The following is a 24,063-nucleotide window of genomic DNA, read 5'->3' on the forward strand; positions in this document are numbered from 1 at the left end:
AACTTTTATGTGAATGGGGTGGTCATAAATAGCTGACACAATTTTTGCATGTGTCTCCTCTGTTCGGGGGCATGCTCCCTTGTCCCATTGGACTTGATTTGCAAAACATATATTCAAAGACGAAATTGAGAATTTCATGATGGCAACAGCAGAATATTAAGTAAAGCGTGGGGCCCTTCAAAGCAGAGCTCTATGCAATTGTACAGGTTGCATATCCGTGAAGCTGGTTCTGATGGCAACACTCTGAGTAATTCCATGATAGAGAAAATGCAAGGTTCCATGGGATCACATCACTAGAAGGGAAGAAGAAAAGGGGACTTTCTATAGGAGCTGACACTGGAGTTGAAGCTTCAAGGATGAGAAAGGTGAAAGCAAGTCAACAAAGAAGGAGAAGAGCATTATAGCAAGAGAAACAGCAGGTGCAAAGACACAGGCATTATAAAACACTGCATGTTTGGGGAACTACAGCCCTTTGATATGGTTGCAGTGCAGATGGGCATGGGATCACAAAGGAAGTTGACTCAGGCGTCCTAAAGGAATGTGAATGCCAAATGAGGGATTCAAACTATCCAGAGAGCTATGGAACATCATGGAAATGATATAAGCAGAAAAATGACATTAGAGGATTTGCATTCTCAAGGGGTCTCTCCGATAATGTGAGGATGATAGGCTTGAAAGAGGGAAGCTAGCAAGAAAAGCCAATTTGAAGCCATTGCTGTGCTATAAGAGAGAAGCTAAGACTGTGGGGTTCTTTAATTTCGTCCTTTAAAAAATGTTAATTGAGAAAGCCAGACCCATATTAAGGAATGAGAGTTAAAATATCAACTAAAAAATTAATTAAAGCACAATGTCATTTACAATAATAACAATTGCTATAAAGTTGGGTTTTTTTTTTTTTGTTTTTGTTTTTGTTTTTTAAGTTGGGTTCTTATATCAACTTCTAAGCCACTCTCTTCAAAGCACTGGACAAATGCCTTAACAAGGATGGACAAGAAAAAAAATTTCTAATTTGGTCTAAATTCTATCTTTTTCTTAAAGATTTTATTTATTCATTCATGAGAGACAGAGAGAGACAGAGAGAGAGAGAGAGAGGCAGAGACACAGGCAGAGGGAGAGGCAGGCTCCACACAGGGAGCCTGACGTGGGACTGGATCCTGGTGGATCCTGGGTCTCCAGGATCATGCCCTGGGCTGAAGGCAGCACTAAACCACTGAGCCACCCGGGGTTGCCCTAAATTCTATTGTTATTCAGGGATCCTTCTGTTGTCATAGCCAAGGGTTTACTGCTGAACAATTCTGTGCAAGTTTTAGGCTGTGCAAAAGCTATGAAAAACAACAACAACAACAACAACAGACCCCTGCCAGCCAAGAACTATTCTTCCAACATTGCTTGGTTGTTGTATAAATTCTACTTACATAACTTTGCAAGGAGTTGGGAAACTGAAGCAAATATTCAAACTCATTCTGACTTCCTCACTTTTGATTTGTCTGAACTGGAAGAGCTTTGATTTCCCCTTTCTATTTACTTTCCCTCTTTAATCCTTTCCATTAAATGTAATTCATCAGAGTAGTGCATTGCTACCTTTTTCCATGTAGCAGCCCACATAGAAAATGATGATATTAGGGGTGCTGGGGTAGCTCAGTCAGTTAAGTGCCTGCCTTGAGCTCAGATCACGATCCCAGGGTTCTGTGATGGAGGCCCCTTGCTTCTCCCTCTCCCTCTGCCTGCTACTCCCCCTGCTTGTGCTCTCCCTCTATCAAATAAATAAATAAAATCTTTTTAAAAATGATGATACTGGTAGGCACTGTGGGGTTAATGGATAAGACCACTTGCAATTATTGCAACCGTTCTGAGGGTTCTGGCTGAGTCAGTCCCCACCCACCTGCTTTGAGGGCTGAAAGAGCTGTTACCTGAGTGCACCTGCAATCCATTTGAGCACAGCAGCCCATCCACAGTAAACTGTAATGAAGAGTATTTGGCTCTTCCAAGTAGCAATATTAACTAGTTCAGTGCTTTTTTAAACCTTAACATACTTACACAACATCTGGGGATCTCATTAAAAATGCATATTCCAAAAAAATAATACATAATCTGCTTCAAGTCTGAGATTTTCTATTTCCAACAACGTCCCAGACCAATGCCAGTGTGGTTCATCAACCATACTTTGTGTAATAAGGAACTGGGTTATTCAGTAATTCAACTTGCTCTAGAAAAATTATAGTTTTTTTTCTTTTTCTTTTCTTTTTTTAGAGTGTGTGAGTTGGGGTGGGGGGATGGTGGCAGAGAGGATCTCAAGCAGGCTCCATACCCATTACTCAGCATGGAACCTGACTCCTGGCTCAATCCCATGACCCCAAGTTGATGACCAGAGCCAAAATCAAGAGTCAGGCACTCAACTGACTGGGTCACCCAGGCATCCCAAAACTGAAATTTTTAAAAATCAATATAATTTTGAAAATTATATTGACTTTTAATAATAGTTACCACAATACCAGAGACAGTGTTAAACAAGCCTCTTTGAAGTTATAGGAAAAACTCAACATTCCTGTTTGACCATAGCTGTCTTGTTTCAGTTTTACATATCCAATATATTAGAAGCTTCAAATTGTTGTTCTTGGTGAGTAAAAACCATTTTAAAGTGATTATAACTGACAGTTCCTCTTAGAGGAAACACGTGCCCAGAGTATAGAGACTACTAAATTTGGTTTTCTTATAATCGAAGACCCTTGTGAATAGAGGTAAGAGCTGATTAATTAGCAAGACTCTTGTGCTTGATGGGACATACTCAAAGAAAAGCCAAAGTTATATTAAAAGTTACAATATCCTCCTGGTCCTTGACCAGAGAGATTATGCTATTCAGAGAATCACATGACCTTAAACAAAATATCCTTTTATTTCCCTCAGATTATAACTAAAACATTTTGCTCTTGAAATTGTGACTATTTCTTTCTAATTGTCAGGAATATAGACTTAAGAGACTATAGGTGTTATGTTCTGTTTCTAAATGAAAAAAATTTTTAAGGCAAATGTAAAAGTGACTTTCATATAAAGCTGAAAGTGGCATTTCAGAGAAACTCAGTGGCATTATAATTTCTTTGAAAGAGAAAGTGAGTCCCCAAGATTCAAAACATTTTGAAAATAAAAATTTAAGGTTTCTATTTTTATCTATACCAGTTTTTGAATAAGAGAAACCATGGAGAAGCTGAGACTGCAAATGAGACACACCTCTATTCAAATTAAAATTATGAAAATTTGGGGACATGTCTACAAAAATATTTACTTATATAAGATCCAAATGCTTTTCTTCAATCTCTTTGGAATGCTTACTAAACATTTGGCAACTTAGTCTATGAATCCTTGTAACATAGCATCCAAAGAGACCTTTGAATGTAAATTGATGAGTAAGAAGTGAATTTGACATTATTTAGAAATCCACTATCTTTAAAGTAATGTAAATGAAATAATTGTTTTCTGAATGAAAATGACTTTGGAAGGAAGGGTGGTTGCAGTAATAAGCTTGAAAAGCTGGGAAAGATGTCTAACTTTATAACCCAGGGAAGAAAAGAAGATATGTAGGAAGATAATGGTTCTGGAGGCCTAAAAAATTACTAGACATTTGAAGGAAATAAATTATGTCATGAACTGCAGAATTTGATGAACAATTTATGGAGGTCTCTCTTCCAAGCAGAGTTTAAAAAGGTGGGCAGGGATTCTCTATATGGAGTCAATAGTTGATTAATTTCATATCAATCCTTTCTTTGAAGATCGCACAGAGAAATCATGGAACAAAATGCTTTGACTATGGATGAGTAGTTTTATGGTCAATAAATTGTAGTACATGGTGTTTTACATTAGAGAAAAGGGCAATCAGATTTCATGCTTCAGAGTGTAAATTGATTACTCTCTTGGGATCAGAACATAAATCATTTTTGTCTTTCCTACTGCAATTTCATCCACTTGGTAAAAAGCACTTTTTTTTTCTTATCAGCATCAAATGATTTAGACTTAGATCATGATAGTTAACAATGACAGAGCCTGGTAGACTGATACCTTATTTTATGAATAAAATATGAATTTAACATGAGTTGTACCATCTACTTTAATTGTATAGGTTTCAGTTAGTGAAAGAAATAACAACATTCTGAAGTGATTACAGTTCAGGTAATCACACCTAGGTGGAGTTTGGATCCTGGAACCAGTCAGACAGCTAGAGTTCCAATAAGGAGGAAAAAAAAAAAGCTGACCTATAACTGTGTCAGGCACAAGGATAGGCACTTTGCATATACCAACCATCTCATATGAATGATTATCTGTAGGGAAGTTACAGTTATTTTTTGTCAGTTTCAAGGAGTTATTTTTTGTCAGAATAACTCATCTGAAACAGCTAAGCAGGACTTCTAGAAATGTTCCTTATTTAAATTCCACACACAATTAGAACAAAAATGAAGAATACTCTCACCTTAGTAGTATTGGGGATTTATCGTCAATGTTTCTCAATTTCCTCTTGGCTCAAATATAATTATTTCTTGAAGTTAAAATCTCTTGGAACATGTACATAGAGCTGAAAGTGAATTTATAATTTATTGTGATTATGTTCAAAGTTCTTATTAGTTACCCATATTCTACTCATCTTTCTGCCTAAGACACAAATGCCTTTTAGAAATCAAAGAAACTACTATTTTCCTTCTGTGCCCCAACAGAGGCATCCTCACAAAGATGACACTCAGAATATTCACCTACTTGTAGGAGTAGCAAGCACTCAAGAAATAATATTTCTTATTGTTTTTTCCCCTATACTTAGCAGCATGACTATCCTTCCACTAGTCAGGAAGTCTTTATTTGTTCTCTCTAGTGAACCTCTTTCAAGTCGGGCTATTTACCTGTTGAATAATAAATGCCTTATTATGATGTATGGGATTTGCAAACCCTAGGCACCTGCTATAGACCCTTCTGAGCTCTAGGAGTCAATAGGTCTAGAAGCTGTAATGGGTTACTGTTAAGCAAGAGGTCGGGATGCCTGGGTGGCTCAGCAGTGGAGCATCTGCCTTGGCCCAGGGCATGATCCTGGAGTTCTGGGATTGAGTCCCACATCGGGCTCCCTGCATGGAGCCTGCTTCTCCCTCTGCCAATGTCTCTGTCTCTTGTGAATAAATAAATAAAATCTTAAAAAAAAAATAGAGGTCAATTTTGCTTTTCATAGCTGTTTCACATACCTTTCTAGCTGATGCGGTAAACTGAGAATGAGGGTATTATTCTTATTCTTATTCTTTTGTTCTTATTCTTATTTTAGAGAAGGGGAGGGAGAGAGCACGGGAGAGAAAAGAGGCATGGGTGAGAGAGGATGGGCAGAGGGTAAGGGAGAGACTGAATCTTAAGTAGCTTCCATGCTCAACATGGAGGCCTATGGAGGGCTTGATCTCATGATTCTGAGATCATGACCTGAGCCAAAATCAAAAGTCAGCCACTTAACCGACTGAGCCACCCAGGTGCCCTGAGGGTCTCTATTTTCTGAAAACAAAACTCTATTGCTTAAATAACCAGGGCACTTTTAGAAACAATTAAGACTATGCTCAGTGATAGCTGAGTAATCTTGATGAAGTAGAAAGACCACAGGCTTAAACTCTACTAAGTCTGGGCTTGAAGGAAGTTTTATCACCTCCATGATCTTGAGCATGCTACGTGGCCAAATGTATTTCTACTTCCTCATCTGTAACACGGAGATAATGCCTCAGGGTGTTCACATGCCGTTTACACGGGATAACTATAGATAGGGCTTACCAAAGTCACTGGCTACCACCTAGGAGGTGCCTGATGAAGAGTAAGATTGTTATTCCTCTTTTCCACCTTTTCTGAATTAATCCCGATTAACTCTAGTAGGTACACAATTTGTACAGGAACTACTGCTTGGAGTCAGGGCTTTTGTCCTTTACTTTGATCCTACTGTAGGGTCAGGCTGTCACTGATGTGGCTGCCTTCAGGAAATGGTTGCTTTTATGGATTGCAGTCCTCTGCTGAGCAGTTACTACGTTCCCAACTTAGTCAGATGAGCTACCTTCCTCACCACACTGTGCAGCAAGATCTAGTGTCTGATTCTCCTAAGTACCTGGATTCTAACTCACATTCAACTCCCAAGCCAGGAGATATGATTTCCTTTTCTACATTGTAGATGGATATACTGTTTTTTTTTTTGTTGTTGTTGTTGTTGTTTAATCTCATTTATATTATGATAATTCTTATTAGCCATTCAATGTAAAACTCCCTACAATTGTTATATTATGGTAATGACACAACCCAGTGAAAAGATTCTTTTCTGGGACCTTAAAAAAGCTATTTAAAAAAAAAAAAGTTTTAAGACAAACATAAAAAAATCATTTCCAGACACAAGGAAAAATAAAAGGTGCTTCTTGAGAGGTTACCAACCTGCCTTCTTATTGGCTCTTACAGAGTTAGCAGTACTCCTCCCTGGTAGCTGTGTGACTTCAGGCAAGATAATTATCTTCATAGTACCACAAATTTCTCGTTTGTAAAATGGGATAATAAGAGTGTCTACAGGGAGCTAGTGAGGTTTGTCTGTTAAAACAATTGGGTGATTTTGTTTTGTTTTCCTGATGTAACATCCTTCTTGGTGAAATTCTTTCCTCTTCTGCTTCACAGAGCGTAGGTGTTGCCAATTGTATTAAATATTTACAACAGGATAAATATTAGGGGAGTGAATGGATGGCAAGTGCTATCTATCCTCTAGCGGACTTCGGAATTCCATAGCTATCAAAAATAATGATGAGAAAAAAAATCAGCCACCAATTATTAACTTTCATAGCTTTGTCTTGCTTCTATGACAGAAGGCATGCCATAGAAGAAAGAGTACCAGATTTGGATTAAAGATGGTAGTCCTAGAATTTGAACTTAAGCACTCAAACTCCAGATCCTATGCTGGAAAGTTTCCAAGCTCATTTAATTTCTCAAAATATGTTCACAATAAAAAAAAAAAAAAAAAAAGAATGTTAAGAGAAGACTCTCCCCCTGGGATAGAAACTGCCATGCAAGTCATCACATTAACCCTTATCACCAACATTCAACTCAGCTCCAGCTCCCAGGACCAACTTCCTCTCCCCCACAAAATGAGAGTAAAAAATAAGAATGAAGGAAGAAGAATACCAGATCCTGAAAAGAAAAAAGAAGATTTAAATGTCCTAAAGTAGAACAAAGAGCTTTTTGTTTAAAGTGGGATGTTCTGAAGGAGGTGAAGACCATTTGAAGATTTGAAAAATATCTGAATTAACCATTCTAATAGTAATTACTCATTCTACATTTACTGTTCTGTCTTCACTAACTTGTGATTTGGGGCAGCGACTATCAAAAACTTTAGTGGTGGGATCCCTGGGTGGCGCAGCGGTTTGGCGCCTGCCTTTGGCCCAGGGTGCGATCCTGGAGACCTGGGATCGAATCCCACGTCGGGCTCCCAGGTGCATGGAGCCTGCTTCTCCCTCTGCCTATGTCTCTGCCTCTCTCTCTCTCTCTCTGTGACTATCATAAATAAATAAAAAATAAAAAAATATATATTAAAAAAAAACTTTAGTGGTATAATTGCCTATTTTCCAAATGAAATGTTGCACCATAAGACAAGCAAACCAGTATTTTTTTATACAAACTTATGCATTGACATTCATAGTATTTACTTACTAAACCAATAATGAGAATATACATTAGCATTTTGGTGGTTTGCAGTATGTTTAAAATTTTGGCATAGATCATATTTTAATGTGTTTGTTAGGTTTTAATTACAGTTTTAAAAATAACTGTTTAAACAGATTTTAAACACTCCTAACAAGTGCTTGCTGGGCCCCCAGAAGAACCTCTGAGGAAGTGTCACAATTTGCAAACCACTGATGGGGGGAATGCAGGCATCCAGCCACTCGCTCACCCGGGTCCCAATACATAATGAGATGCTGTTCTCCCGTTCCTGAGTGCATTTATGCCAGTCCACGCTCCTGGCAAAGAAGCAGGCATCAGGCTCCATTGATTTTAGACACACAGAGAGTCACTTATCCATATGCTCAGGGTGTTTGACGCTGTGTTCCTGCCCAGTCACATATTAGTCACTTTCCGTTAGTGACTATGAATATAAAGGAGGCATTTTCTGAAATATGGATCTTGTTTCAACAATTAGGGATAGAGAAACCAATAACCATTCTTTTCTTCATTTAGCATGTATCCAAGTAAAATAGCTTCAGTCTGTGGCATCTACACACGCGAATGAAACATTCTGCCCCTTAAACCAGGTCCCAAGGCCCCAATTCTAAATGAGAAAAGCAGATAGGATGGGAACCCTGTCTTCCTTCCTCTTCTTTCTTGCTTTTATTGAGGGTCACTGGACCCAATTTATAGAATCATAAGAGTTTTAGGATCAGAAGGAAACTCAGAAATCATGCAGAGTGATGTCTTGCCTCTACAAAATTTCCCCAAATTGCATTTCTGATGGCTTCTGATTGAACATTATAGTGCAAGTTGCTTATGAATTCTTCCTTCCACCTTTGGGAGGTAGGAATTTATAGCAAATGCTCCCTTACATTGCATATGCCACAAACTCACATTTGCATAGTCACTAATTGAGGACATTCAGGTAGTTTCCAAGTGTTTTTCACAACAACATTGCAGTAAGTATCTTTGTAAGTATATCCATAATTCTGGGTTTATTTCATTAGTAAAGACTCCCATGAGTGGAATTGCTGAGTCAAAATATATCTGTACATTCTTTTTTTAAAAAAAAAAAATTTATTTATTTATTTGAGAAAGAGAGAGAGAGAGAGAGAGAGAGAGCAAATCAAAGGAGGAGCCAAGGGAGAGATTCTCAAGCAGGAAACCCACCCTCTGGCTTCACACAGAGCCTGAGATGCTGGGTGCGATCCCACTACCCCAAGATCATGCCCTGAGCAGAAACCAAGAGTAGGTCTCTCAACAGACTAAGCCACCCAGGCGCCCCTGTACAATCTTTCTTTTAGTAAATAATGCTAGATTATTTTGCAAACGATTGTGGTAATTCATATTCCATCAACAGTGTATGACAATCCCTATTTTCCCTCTGGATTGTATCAAGCTTCTATTTTTTAAATTTTTTTTTTTTATTGGATTGTATCAAGCTTCTAAATTGTTGTCTACCCACTGGCTGGAAAAATGATGTCGTCGTTTTATTTTGCATGCCGTGATCACCACTGAGGCCAAACATCTTTTCAAATGTTAATCGGTTGTCTGTGTTTGGTCTTGTGTGATTTTTTTGTTGTTATTGTTCAATTGTTTGCCTGTTTGTCTGTGGATGGTTTATATTATCACTTTGAAAGAGCTCGTAGTTGGCGAAGGGTTGACCCTTCTACTGTTAGTCATAAACCTTAGTTTCTAACTATGTTGCCTTACCTTCTCTGAATAAATTCACTTCTCAAATTCTCTTAAGTTGTGCTGCTTGCTTGGGAATGAGTATCGCACACTACAGAGGGTCTGCGGAGTAGGAGGCCTGGTTCCTCAAAGTAGGGTCCCCTGGTTGACAGAACCAGCGGCGCCTGGGGCTGGTTAGACTGCAGGTTCTCAAGCCCCACTTCAGGCCCATTAAATCAGAATCTTCAGTTTTCCGAGACACCCAGGTAAGCTGCGTGCACATTAAAATTTGAGAAAGGCATGAAGGGACTTTCACTCTTGATTCTGGCTTTGTTATTTATACTAAGATTACCACCGCTTTTCAGGTCACGGTAACCGAGGCCTTTACTTTGCTTTCAAATAAACCATTGTTAAACTGTTTTCCATCTATGTATTTATTAATGAACATTTTGTACCTAAATAAAGGATTTTATCCTTATTCCCAATGAACTTCATCATATTAATTTCAACCCATAATTTCAATTTATTATATTTTCTTTGAATACTGAATCTGCATTTTAATGGAGAGGCTTTCATTTTGAGGGAAATTAGTCTAAAACTTTGACTAAAGAGATGTGGTAAGACCCCAGATAAGTCCCTCTATAGTCACTTTCTTTTGTCTTATGGAAATGTTAAATCCAGTTAAGATGAATTTTACAACAAGCCTTAAGGGAAAAGAGAAGGAAGGAGATACCATAATATACATTTAGCTGAAGATAATTATACATGTGGTGGTACTTGAATGACTTTGTTCCTTTTTTCAAAACAATCACCTGTTGACTCCTCTTTACCAGCTGCTTCTAGGCATCAAGTTCTAGAAGAAACTTGAGAGTTGTGCTGTTGCCTCAGAGCAGCAATGCCTGGGAACTATGACTTTGGCCCCTAGAATGACTATGTTTCTAAACACAGAGTAGACATTTGAGAACCAAAGACAATTCCTCTTTGAAAGGAATACTTGACTTCCAGTCTGGACAGAATAGTGTAGACTTGTTTCTTCTTGTTATCCCCACATAGTAAAACTATAAGCCCTGGAAATCACTCAAGAGACAGCCAAGGGATATCCTGAAAGGTTGATATGAAGAACGCAGACTGGCTTGGGAGAACCAGCACAGTGGCAAGGTGTCTTGCAGGCCCTACCCAACAGAGGAAGATGACCAAGACTTGGCATTTCCTAGACACCAACTTAGCAATAGAAAGTAGCCCTGGTCAGCTCATTTAACTCCTTTGACTGAAGGAGAGTCCCCCTGAAAACATCCTTCTGAAACTAGCCCAACAGCATCAACAGCATGAATAGAGCTAGAGAACTGTTTAAACAATAAACTGGCCAAGAGGTGCTCTCTTTACCTGCCAGACTGGAGCTCATCTGCCCCCAAAAAACCAAGGCTAGTGGGAGGAACTGCAAGAGAGACCCCACCATAACAAGTGGCCCAACCAGAAAACCTCTTTGACTCTGCCCAGAAACTCCATGGCAGCTGGAGGGTACCTGTAGGGAGATCCTGCCACAAGAGCCTGAATAAGAAAGCAGCTCTCCACACCTAACCCTCTTCTTCTGCACTGGAAGACATTGGGACAATTATCAATATCAGGAATGAGACAGAGGATATCAGGGGATCCCTGGGTGGCTCAGCAGTTTAACGCCTGCCTTAGGACCAGGGCGTGATCCTGGAGTCCCGGTATTGAATCCTGCATCAGGCTCCCTGCATAGAGCCTGCTTCTCCCTCTGCCTGTGCCTCTGCCTCTCTCTCTCTCTCTATGGGTCTCTCATGAATAAATAAAGTCTTAAAAAAAAAAAAGCAAAAAAACCCACTCACATTGGCTTTAAAAGAAAAAAAAAGAAAAAGAAACAGAGGATATCACTACAAATCCTACAATTATTAAAAGGATAATGAAATACAGTGAGCAACATTATGATCATAAATTTGACAACTTAGGAGAAATTAATCTCTTAAAAAACCACAAACCATCAAAATACAACCAAGATGGAAGAGAGGATCCAAATAGTCTTATAATAATTTTAAAAATTGAATTCATAACATGATAGTTTATGAAAAAGAAATATCTAGGCTCAGATGGTTTTACTGGAGAATTCTAGTGAATGCTTAAAAAAGAATTACCACTAATTTTACACAATTTTTTTTTCTGAAAACAGAAGAAAGAACAGTTTCCAAATCATTTCATCAGGCTACTATTACTCTAATACCAAATCTAAAGACAGTACAAGCAAAGAAACTACAGACCAATATCTCTCATGACTTTATTTATTTATTTTTTGCTCTTTTTTTAATCTCTCATGACTTTAGACAAAACAACAAGAAAAAACAAAAATGAAACTCCCCACAAAATCCTAGCAAATCAAATCTAAAGATTATTTAAAAGAATTATATACCATGACCAAGTGGTTTTATCCTGGGTATGCAAGGCTGGTTCATTATTCTGATATCAATCAAAATAATCCATCATTTTAACAAGGTTGATAAAAATCAAGAAAAATCATATAGCCATATCATTTGACACATAAAAAGCATTTGACAAAACCCAACATTCACTCATGGTAAAACCTTTCACTAAGTTAAGGTACTACCTCACCTTGATAAGCAGCAGTTGTAAAAGTCTTACATTGTAGTTAATGTTGAAGGACTGAATGCTTTTTCCCTAAGATCAGAAACAGGGCAAGGATGTTCACTCTTGCTACTCTTATCCAACATAGTATTGGAACTTCCAGCCACTGCTATAAGTTGAGAAAAAGAAAGAAAAACATATAAGTTAGAAATAAAGGAAATCGTTTTTGCCTGCAGATGACATGGTTATCTACGTCAAAAATCCAAAGAAATCCACCAAAGAACCTACCTAGAACTAATAAATGAGTTCAGTAAGGTCACAGCCTACATGGTCAACACACAAAAATCAATCTCATTTTTATGTACTAACGACAGCACATGAAACTGGAATTAAAGATACAGTACCATTATAAGAACTCCAAAAATAAAATATTTAAGTGTACACTAAGCAAAATATGTATAGGATCTATATGATGAAAATTACAAAATACTGTGAAAGAAATTTTTTAAAACACCTAAATACATGGAGAGCTATACCATGATTTTAGATTGGAAAATTCAACAGGGTAAAGATTCCAATTCTCCCCAGTGGGATCTATATGTTTAATGCAATTTTTGTCAAAATCCCAGCAAAGTTGGTTTGTAGTCTGTCTATCATCTATCTATCTATCTATCTATCTATCTATCTATCTATCATCTATCTATCTATCATCTGACAAGCTTATTTTACCACTTATTTGGAAAGGCATAGGCAGAAGGATAGACACATATATCAGAGAACCCAGAAATAGAACTACACAAATATGCTGACCTAGTTTTTGACAAATGTGCAAAAACAATTTAATGGAGGAAGTACAGCCTTTTTAACAAATGATGCCTGAACAATTGGACATCCACAGGCAAAAGGACAAATCTGGACCTAAGCTTCACACCTTACACAAAAATTAACCCAAAATGGATGATGGATGTAAATCTAAAATACAAAATAATAAAAGTTTTAGAAAAAAATATGAGAAAATTTTGGGAATCTAGGACGAGACAGTTCTTAGACTTGACATAGGAAGTACAATTCACAACAGAAAAAAAAAATGGATACATCAGACTTCATCAAAATGAAAACTACTGCTGTATGAGGCCTTATAAAAAGATGAAAAGCTACAGGGACACCTGGGTGGCTCAGCGGTTGAGCACCTGCCTTCAGCTCAGGGTGTGATCCTGGAGTCCCGGGATCGAGTCCCACGTTGGGCTCCCTGCATGGAGCCTGCTTCCCCCTCTGCCTGTGTCTCTGCCTCTCTCTTGGTGTCTCTCATGAATAAATAAATAAAATCTTTAAAAAAGAGAGAGAGAGAGAGAAAAAAGATAAGCTACATAATGGGAGAAAATTTTTACAAACTACATATTCAGTAAATAACTAGATAAATTCAAAAAATTCTAGTACCTTAGAATGTATAAAGAATCAAAACCCAACAGGACAGAACCAATCAATCCAATTAGAAAATGGGCAAGTATGTGAGGATTTGTTAATAAATTGTATATATTTATAATGGACTACTATTCAGCAATAAAAATAAAATGCTGAAGCATACATCATGGAAAAATCTCGAGCATCATGTTAATCAAAAAAAGCCAGAAACAAAGAGTATATACTGTACAATTTTATTATATGGCGTACTAGGACAGGGGAAGCAACTCTATGATACAAATCAGAGTAGTCGTTGTTCGAGGGCATGGTGGGTGGGATTGTCTAGAAAGAGGCACAAAGGAACTTTCTAAAATAAGTTAATATTTTCTGTCTTGTTCACAGCCTGGATTACATGGGTATGTGCCTTTGTCAACATCCATCAGACTGTACATTTATAATCTGTGCTTGTTATTTTATGTATTAAGAATGCATAAAAAGACAAAACAAACAAACAAACAAACAAAACCCCCAGGAATTACATTTCAAGGTAACTGAAGATGTGTTAAAGTTCAAATTTTTGTCCTTCTGGGGACTCCCGTAAAGATATAGTAGAAAACCACCTGGCTCTTACTAGTTGAGTCATCGCATCCAGTGCACAGCCCAAGGACATAAACCAGAAAAAGTTAAAAAAGAAAAAAGCAAGTACCCTATGAGACAGACTTGGCAACCACAGCGGTTCCCCACATCATGTGTTGTTTTGCCCTGTCCTTCAGGATCACGGCTTTTGTCCTTCTTCCCAGTTAGTCATCAGGTAACCTGTTCCTGTCACCACTCAGCTCCCTGCCTTGTTTATTTCTAAGTTGTCCTGAACACGCTTGTTACTCATTTAATCTTTCTTCCTGTTGTCTCACCATGTCCCGGCAAGCTGTGGCAAGGTTTGTGGACACTTGGTAGACAGGTAGAGAACTCCCCTCAGCTCTGGCAGGCTCACAGCTGTTCTTCTGGCTGGCACCTGCTGAGGAAGGAGTAGAGGCATCCAAGATGCAGAGACTAGCAGCAGGTAAGCTTTACTGTCAGCCAGGGTACGGGTACGCATGCAAGCCTTGTTCTGATGCCTAAGTCAAATGTGGTTGAGGGGGGACGAGAGGAGAAGACCAGGAGATCCCAAGCCCGACACAGAAGTATTAATGAATGGTTGGTTTCCCTTAAAAATCCTTTCCACGGTTGTTGGTTGTACCTTTGAAGGATGTCAAGCTATCTGACCTATAGCTTTTCTACAAAGTCAAGAGTTGTAAATAAATAAATAAATAAATAAATAAATAAATAAATAAATAAATAAAGGCACAAGTTGTGTAATCAGAAAGGACCAGATTCAAAGCTTAGATGTGCAAGCTTACTTGTGCATGTCTTTTGGACCAATTTTTCAAGCTCTCTGGGCCTCAGTTTCCACATATGTCAAATCTAGAATGTGGCACTTACCTGACAGGTTGGCATCAGATTTAAGTGTTAAATACTTATAAAGCATCTAGATACAATTGCTGGCACATGACAAGGGTCAAGTAATTAGTTAATTAATTCCATTCAACAACTCATTTACTAATTGATCCTATGTTAATGTATTCAACAATATAAATTGAGAACTGAATGTATGCTGGGCACTGTTCTAGGGTGCATCAGTGAACACGAAAAGTTCCTGCTTTCATGGGATTTACATTCCATTTGGACAGGCAGGCGATAAACAAGCAAGTGAAGAAGCACATAATATAAGGACAGGGAGGAATGAGAGCTGTGAGGGACAGGAAGTGAGGGTAGGGGTACAGAAGGTGGCACAGTGCACTATCTTTTATCGACGTCTCCCTCTGTGAAGATTACAATATAATAGGGACCTAACTGATGAAAGGGAGCAGTCTACTGGAAATCTGTTACTCCTTTTCCCCTTTTTTCCTAGAACAGTTATGGACAGCCAAAAACTTCCCAAGCATGCAGACCCCAGGCAAGGGACTGCTCAGGTAATGAAAGCCATCTCTATGTGCATGGTCCTAGACCAAAACACACACGTTTCTTCATCAATTTCCTTCTTCTACAAGCCCCATCAGTAACTATATGGAATTTTTTTTCTTTTTTTAAAAGATTTTATTTATTTTTGAGAGAGAGGGAGAGTGAACGTGAATGGGGGAAGGGGCAGAGGCAGAGGGAGAGGGAGGATCTCAAGCAGACTCCACACTGAGTGCAGAGCCCGACTCGGGGCTCAATCCTAGGACCCTGAGATCATGACCTGGGCTGAAATCAAGAGTCGGATGCCTAACCAATGGAGCCATCCAGGCACCCCTAGAATATTTTCAAAATGAATAGTATTGATATGTCAAAAAACAACAAAAACGATACCCTGAGAATGTTTGTACAAAGAGAAGAGCAGTTTAGGCCCTTTTTCTGGTGAACGTGGAAAGGTATCAATGAGAAAGAGAGTTGGGTGAGGTGTTCTGAAAAGGACTGAGCTGCTTCTTTGCAAAGTTTATGTGCAGCACCCCCGCCCCCCAAAAACCCCATCCCACATGAAGAGCCCTGCCAAGCAAGGAGCCAGAATGAGGCCTATATTTTAATACTTTGGAGAGCTCAGAACTTAGACCCATTACAGATGACAACTCTGGCTCTTGGACACTCTTCAGTGCTTAACATTCAGTATCAGAAGTCAAGACACTCCAACCATTAGTTAGAAGTAAGCTCTGCTGGCTCTACCTTGCTTCTCTGCACATGGACTCAGTGTGGTGTCACATGCAGAAAGGCCCCAAATTCACAACAATGTTCAAACTCATGGGAGATTCCCAGACGCTGCTAATCAAAAGTCAGGAGTATTGACATCAAGTTTTTTGGTCTATGACAGTGTTGTCTAAGGGATACTTAGGTCATCCCTTCACTTAACCAGGAAATTATTCCTTCTGTCTCTAACTCAAATAAACCCGGGTCACCTTGTTGTCGGTTTCATCACTGTATTACACCCAAAGAGAACTATCAGTTTAATATTCCTCCCAAAGTAGTGAAAAGCAATGTAAATCTTTTTTTTAAAAAAAAAGATTTTATTTATTTATTTATGAGAGACACACACACAGAGAGTCAGAGACACAGGCAGAGGGAGAAGCAGGCTCCATGCAGGGAGCCCGATGCGGGACTCGATCCCAGGACCCAGGGATCACGACCTGAGCCAAAGGCAGATGCCCAACCACTGAGCCATCCGGGGGCCCCAGCAATGTAAATCTTTACTGAAGTTGCTTGAAGAAATGTTAACAGGGAAATGCATTATAAAGCGTACTATACACGTCTTAAGGATCCTCTCTAGCTTCATTCTATTTTTACCATATTTGGGACAGAATTTCACTAAAGAAGGGGCTCCTGGGACACCTGGGTGGCTCAGTGGTTGAGCATCTGCCTTGGCTCAGGGCATGATCCTGGGGTCCTGGGATCAAGTCCCGCATCGGGCTCCCTGCATGGAGCCTGCTTCTCCCTCTGCCTGTGTCTCTGCCTCTCTCTCTTTCTGTGTCTCTCATGAATAAATAAATAAAAACTTTAAAAGAAATGGGGGGCTCCTTCCTCTAAAAATCTCTTTTCTTTTCCTTCTCTTCTGCAGCTTTTTCTTGGCTTCTCCCTCTTTCCCACTCTCTCCCCTTAATTTCACCTTTATAATCAATTATATTTATTTGAGTTCCAGGCCCATGCTGATGGAAACCAATCTGGCTTTTCCCCGATGCTTCTGACTTTTTTTTTAATTTTTAAAGATTTTATTTATTTGAGAGAGAGAGAGAGAGAGCCTGTGAGAGAGCTAGCACAAGGGAGGGGAGAGGCAGAGGGAGAAGCAGCAGCAGACTCCCCACTGAGCAGAGAGCCAGGGCTCCATCCCAGGACTCCAGGATCATGACCTGAGCTGAAGGCAGGTGCTTCCCCAACTGGGCCACCCAGGTGCTCCACATCCTTCTAATTTAGTCATTCTTCCCATGACCTTGATCTCTCCAACAATAACCTAGGCCCCAGATCCATGATCAGGGAAGAATATTGCCTTATTCACCAGACAGTGTGATGGGAAAAAGCTGTGAATACATGCACGATATAGTATTGTTCTTGAAATTAATTCTGTAAAATTTTTTGAGGGCCTACTCTGTTCAGCACAGGACATTCAGTGGTGAGCAAAACATAAGGCCTTTTTCCAAGGATCTTAAGTCTTATGAGGCAGACAGACAAGTTCGTAAACTTGAAGTTTTCAACCACAGTGCTGTTCAACATTCACAAGTGAGCTACGGATTTTTACTTTTTTTCCCCCCTTTTTAAAAAATTTATTCATTTGACAGAGAGTGAGCAAGCAAGTAGGGACAGAGGTAGGCAGAGGGAGAGAGGAGCAGGCTCCCGCCCAGAGCAGAGAGCCCGATGCGGAGCTCGATCCCAGGACCCAGGGATCATGACCTGAGCGAAAGGCACACGCTTAAGCAACTGAGCCACCCAGGCACCCCCTAGAAATGTTAAAGTCCCAAAAATGAGGATACTAGTTGCTGGAGGGTGGTATATGACAAGAACGTTCCTTCATGCTGCGGATGTCAATACGGTTGCTTGGAAGGCAGTTTAGCAGTTTTTTCCAAGGCTAAATAAATCTCACCTGATGGTCCAACAATCACACTTCTAGTGTCTAGACAACGGCTTTGAAAAAAACTGTTTCCACACACAAAATAGCATGCCATTTTGCATGGCGAGCTACGGATTTTTAGATCAAGCTATACGTTTATCTTTGTTATATGTGAGGACACAAGCTGTCCCTGTGATGCCAGTCAGATGGAATTGGACTTGGAAGGTCTTAGACTAAGACATATGATTGTGAGCTGGGTGCCACCTACTTGGGTAGATGACACAGGTAGGGGCATAATGTGAAGCCGGGGCCATAATCAGAGGTCTGGTGACTGACTCGTGGGAGAAATCTGCTCCGTGCACGTGTAAGAGGGTAGGCAGGGAGGAAACAGCTCTATCCAAATGGTAAAACAGTGCTGAGGGGTGTCCGAATGAAGAAAGCAGTGACCGTAGGTCCTTCTACAGATACTGAGATATTGTTCCTCGATCTTCAACTGGCTGAGCCAGAATTTGCACACAGCACCCTCTGACTTCCAAGCATGACTACTTCCCACGCTTTCTTGATTGCCACACATGGCACGTTTCTTGGTGGCAGAAACAGATGTGAGTGAGCAGGCCTCTCCTTGTGCTATTTCTTTCAGCAGCTAGAACGTCAGGAATGTTTTCTGAATGTCTCTTTCTATAAAATGAAGTTTGTTTCTGTTGGCTTGGCACCTAAGAGCCCTCTGGAAGTTTCTCCCACTCATTATCTAAAATGCCTAACAGCAACAGCTGGGGAGGTGGCAGCCAGGGGTTTGCGTTCCCGGCTTGGCGGTGTCTGGAGGAGACTGGGTCTGCCCAGAGTGGAGCTGCTGCTTTGTTCCAGAGCACTCTGCTATTTTTGGCTCTGACACAACATCAAAGGCTCTGCTGATTTTCTGTGCTGATTTCTCCCACGTATATTATTCCCTTTCCATACAATGTCCACTGTCCTTCCTGCTTGGTTTTGGTTAACAGCATTCTACCTAGGTATAGATCTAGTTAGTACACATGTTGATCGAGAGCCATTTTAGTTGTCTTCTCCAGTCCTTTAAAAATACTCCCCTGGGTGACAAAGTGAAGGGCCCGTGAAAACAAAAGAAATACGCACACAAAGAAGAGTGAAGAAGGAAGCACCTTACCAGGTGCTAAGTGAAGGCACAACATAAGGCCAGGGCCACTCCTCAGCCTTTTTAGGATTAAAGTAAGACATCCACCCCCTTTCCCTTCGGCCTCTTTTAGCCAATAGTGATGGAGCACCTGCCAAAGGTGCATGGTGCTGAGAGGGGCTTAGTTTCTGGAGGGCTAAGCAATTCCTGACATCCTGCTGTGGATTCAGCCTCAGAGGCAGAACCTGCTTGTCCCTCTCCACTTCAAAATACTAACCAGCTCTCCACTATGCAGAAAGGAGGCTTCCAGACAGAGCGGAGTCAAAAATCGCCCTTTCTTCAAAAGAAATTTTAGCCCAAGCTCTGAGAAATGTGCATCCATAGAGTGGAATGAGATACCACCTCACACCAGTGGGAATGGTGAAAATTAACAAGACAGGAAACAACAGATGTTGGAGAGGATGTGGAGAAAGGGGAACCCTCTTGCACTGTTGGTGGGAATGGGAACTGGTGCAGCCACTCTGGAAAACTGTGTGGAGGTTCCTCAAAGAGTTAAAAATAGACCTGCCCTACGACCCAGCAATTGCACTGTTGGGGATTTACCCCAAAGATAAGATGCAGTGAAACGGCAGGACACCTGCACCCCGATGTTTATAGCAGCAATGGCCACAAACCCCAATGTTTATAGCAGCAATGTCCACAATAGCCAAACTGTGGAAGGAGTCTCGGTGTCCATCGAAAGATGAGTGGATAAAGAAGCTGTGGTCTATGTATACAATGGAATATTCCTCAGCCATCAGAAATGACAAATACCCACCATTTGCTTCGACGTGGATGGACCTGGAGGGCATTATGCTGAGTGAAGTGAGTCAATCAGAGAGAGACAAACATTATACGGTCTCATTCATTTGGGGAATATAAAAATTAGTGAAAGGGAATAAAGGGAAAGGAGAGAAAATGAGTGAAAATATCAGTGAGGGTGACAAAACACGAGAGACTCCTAACTCTGGGAAACGAACAAGGGGTGGTGGGAAGGGAGGTGGGCGGGGTGGTGGGGGTGACTGGATGACGGGCACTGAGGGGGGCACTTGGCGGGATGAGCACTGGGTGTTATGCTAAATGTTAGCAAATTGAACTCCAATAAAAAAAAATTTAAAAAAAGAGAAAAAAGCAAGGCAGCTCTGGTTGCTATCAGGAATGTCACCCACCACCCCTGCTGTCCCCTCCCCTCGGTGGGGCTCCAGAGCTCTGCCAAAGCAGGATTTAATAAAAATACCAAAATCCTTAGGTGACTCTAAAACATCTGCAACATCTGGTTCCTAACAACGTGTCTGCATCGTCCCCGCTCTGCATTCCTGACGCTGTGAAGTCTGAACCTCCTACGTGAAGACACCTATAGGTCACTGGCTTCCCCCCACCCCGCCCCCGTGGCCTTGATGTGATGCTTATTGAATGAATGCATGACGGCATGACCGACCATAAACGAACTAGAGGAGTATGTACATGAAAAGACAAACACAGTGTGAAGCCTGCTTTCAAAGGGCAAACAATTTAGTCCATAGAAAAGGGCATGAACATGTTAAGAAAATGGTGAGTAGTCAACTGGGTGGAAGCCCCTGTTTTCAAAGGCAAAAGCCAGTCCGAGGATAACCTTCTGGAAGGAAATGGCACTGGGAGCTTCTCAAAGGATGTGTTAGGATTGGGTGGGGTAGGAGGAAGGCCGTGGAGGCGAGGACCGGCAATGCCATCTCATGATTGGGGAGGGGGGTACAGGGTCTGGCAGGAAGGGAGGGCGGGCACTGGGAGGAACGGGGGATCAGTGTGGACAGAAATGCTGGGGCAAAACTGTAGAGGGCATGGCAAATCAGGGAGCAGAATTAGGTGTGATTAGATTTGCAGTTGGGGAACCATCTTCTAGGAGAACTAGGAGAGTGACATGTTAAAAGCAGTAAATGAAGATCTCGAGGAGAGGCATCACAGGATTCAAGTCGTAGGTTAAGAAAATGAGCTTTAGCAGGTTCCCCTGATGAGTAGCAAGAAGGCCGCTCTAATAATGAACGAGCTCTCCTCTTTGCCACTGATAAAGGAGTGTATATGCCGACACTCAACTTCAGAAACTCCCACACCATTTGCAGCAAATGCTGACACGAGTTCTCTTGGCCCTTCTTGTGCAGACGAAAGCATCCCAATGTTGGGCTTAAAACGAGTCCTTATGTTTGCAAACAAGCGCATGTGGAACAAAAAATACATAAATAAAGCATTCCCACTGTTTCACAAACTCAATGACAGTGTCTAGATTCACTCTATTTTTAAATTCCATTTGTACAACCAAAGTTATGGCAGTTTTACATTTTATCAACTTCGATTTTTAAGCCTTGCAGATAGAAGTGTGCTGGTCTCTGCACCAGCTTTGGGGCAGTAGTAGGCGCCGTGTGTAGTCTGCGTACTTTCTAAGTCGCTGACCTTTCCCACCCCTCCTTCACCTTCAAAATGCAAGTGACCTGGAGATATATATTCTTTGTAACACCTCACAGTGCCCAGCTCGGGGCTCTGGATATGCAACTCTCAGACCGTGTTTCCAGAAGGTTCGCTCTGCCTTTGCAGAGATTGCTGCCCTTCTTGCTTAATTGCCTGTGGATCATGCTGTTTGAAGAAGGGGCAGAAGCTGGTAGCTATACTTGGGGAGAACAGAGCAGAAGGTATTGAGCCTTTGAATCACTCTTCTACACCTGAAACCAGTGTAACATTGTGTGTCAATAATACCTCAATTAAAAAAATAATAAAGAGAAAGAACAAAAAATAAAAATAAAATAAGATAAAAATAAAGAAAATAAAGAGAAAGAACAAGTACAGAAAAAAAAAAAGAAGGGGCTTCTGGTTTTCTTCTCCAATTCTGTGCCACCAGTGATGGATTAGCATCAACCTGGCACATCGTCGCACTAATTTTTTCCCTTCCTGTTTTGCTTTTGGGGCTCATCTGCTTCATTGCCATGTTAATTTGAAAGGGAAAGGGATTGCAATAAAGGAACAATGGAATCAACAAGTCTAATATATGTATCAGACAAATTCCTAAAGTGCTCTTCTCTGAGGCAGAATTTGCACACAGAAAATTCACATTCATTAGGCTAAAGGCAGAGCGTGTCAAACCAGTTGCAGGTTTAATAGAGAGGTCAGACCCTTTCCTCTCTGTCATTCCTACTGAAGACATCATTAGAGCTACGGTAAAATGAGAGAATGTCACAGAATGTCAGCCTAGTCATAGTGCAACTGTTCTTTTTTCATTAGTGACTCAGCTGGTTGCTATGGCAACCCCACTCTAGATTCAAGGATACTAGGGCTGATGCTCTCTGCCTCTATTTTCAGTTAGGATAAATTGTGCTCCCACCTCATGGGCTCCTGCCATGATATTTATATTTGGGTCATGATAATAAAGCCAGTTGGAAATATGTCTGTTGAAATTCTAGCCAGGCAGAGAGGCTTCTCACTAAAAGGGAGAGTGAATATAGGATTTCTAGGTTTGATTTGAGCACCAATTATCCTCTGGGTGGGTAGGTATTCCCTTTGCCCTGTCTCGTGGGGAGACTGTAGACCTCTCGAGTACTTGTTCTGCACATTCCCTGGGCTGATTCCAGAAAAATTCGGCAGTCTACTTTCAGTGTCCCTTTCTGACTCACCCAGGGGTTCATCTATTTAAATGCTTTTTTAAATTTTCTGAGTGGGCTCAGTACCACTTCATTTATTCACTCATTTATTAATTGCAGAGTAATTATAAGGGGCCAAGTGCTGTTTTCACCAGTACGTTTAGCCGCTGTTTGTACTTAAGATATTCAGAAGAGCTAGACACAGGGGGCAGAGAGGGAAGCAGGTTTTAGAAGAAAATGCCTAGAAACCCATGTGGTGCAGCACGTTTTAGTTGAGGTATGGACATGTTTTGAAAGTTCAGAGGAAGGAGAGAGTCACTCTGCCTGGATGAGTTGGTAGATGCTTCCAAGAAAAGGTGATGTTTAAGTTGGAGTCTTAATGAAAGTGTTCTCTAGTTGAATGCCTCAGTAATTCAGAGCTGAGGTTAGCCTGAAGGATTTTTGTTACAGCAAAGCAGCGAAGTGTTATTTCGTTGAAAGTCTGCTTGCTCTCAAAAAAAAAAAAAAAAAAAAAAAAAAGAAGACAAAAGAAAAGAAAAGAAAAAAGAAAAGTCTGCTTGCTCTTTAAATGTATCTTCATACTCTTGAACACAAAATATTTTCTGGCAACCAGGATGGGACTCTGTTTAAAATAGAGAAAAAAAATCTGGAAAACAAAGCAAGCTTCAGAAAACAGCCTTTGGAATCAAAGCAGACCCAAGTGAAAAAGTCAATTTGAAGATCTTGTTGTCCACTAACCTTTTCCCTGGAATTGATATATTGTGAGAGGTATCCATTATATTTCCCGAGCAAACAAACAGATGCTGAACGAAAGTGTTCTATGCTCCTTATAGTTGGTGAGACATAAAAGGATACCTCACTGGACCTATTTTCTATAAAACTAAGGTATTTGGTGATCCTGTGGGATTAATAAAAGCATATCTCTCTCTTGCATATTAATCATTGTTCAGAAGTAAGAGGTAAGAGGCTAACAAAGTTATTGTGTTGAAGACAGCATTCTTTATGAAATGTATCACAAAACAGAGCCTCTTGATGGAACTAAATTGATATTTATAATGGTCTGAGAAAGTCCTTTCCTACTGAGTCTGCATCACTACAGAGCTCAGAAATTCAAGCAGCACCTTCACATTGAATATTCTCCACAGCCTGCTGACAGCAGAATGCTGCCAATATGATCAGTAAAATACAAGAAACATACATCTCCATATCTGCAGATCAGATCGTGACACAGGTCCGTGTAGGCTCGAGAGGTCTCACCAATGTCCTCTGCCCAGACCCTAGAACAGGGAAGGCAGGTGTGGTACAGGGAGGGAGCAGGCTCTTTG

The 24,063-nt window shown here is 40.5% G+C and overlaps 1 long non-coding RNA gene across 5 annotated transcripts in view; it reads right to left on the reverse strand.

Annotated features, from left to right (window-relative positions):
• Positions 1 to 12,129, reverse strand: part of LOC111095126 — a 72,965-nt gene extending 60,836 nt beyond the window's left edge. For all 5 annotated transcript variants that reach the window (XR_005356645.1, XR_005356646.1, XR_005356643.1 and 2 more), the window contains exons 1-3: positions 11,992 to 12,129; positions 9,409 to 9,637; positions 4,460 to 4,561 (exon numbers count right to left, since the gene is read on the reverse strand). This is a non-coding gene — a long non-coding RNA (uncharacterized LOC111095126). The remainder of the gene's footprint in view (positions 1 to 4,459; positions 4,562 to 9,408; positions 9,638 to 11,991) is intronic.
• Positions 12,130 to 24,063: the final 11,934 nt, after the last annotated feature.

This window comes from Canis lupus, chromosome 3 (assembly GCF_011100685.1).
Source record: "Canis lupus familiaris isolate Mischka breed German Shepherd chromosome 3, alternate assembly UU_Cfam_GSD_1.0, whole genome shotgun sequence".
Lineage (NCBI taxonomy): Eukaryota > Metazoa > Chordata > Mammalia > Carnivora > Canidae > Canis > Canis lupus.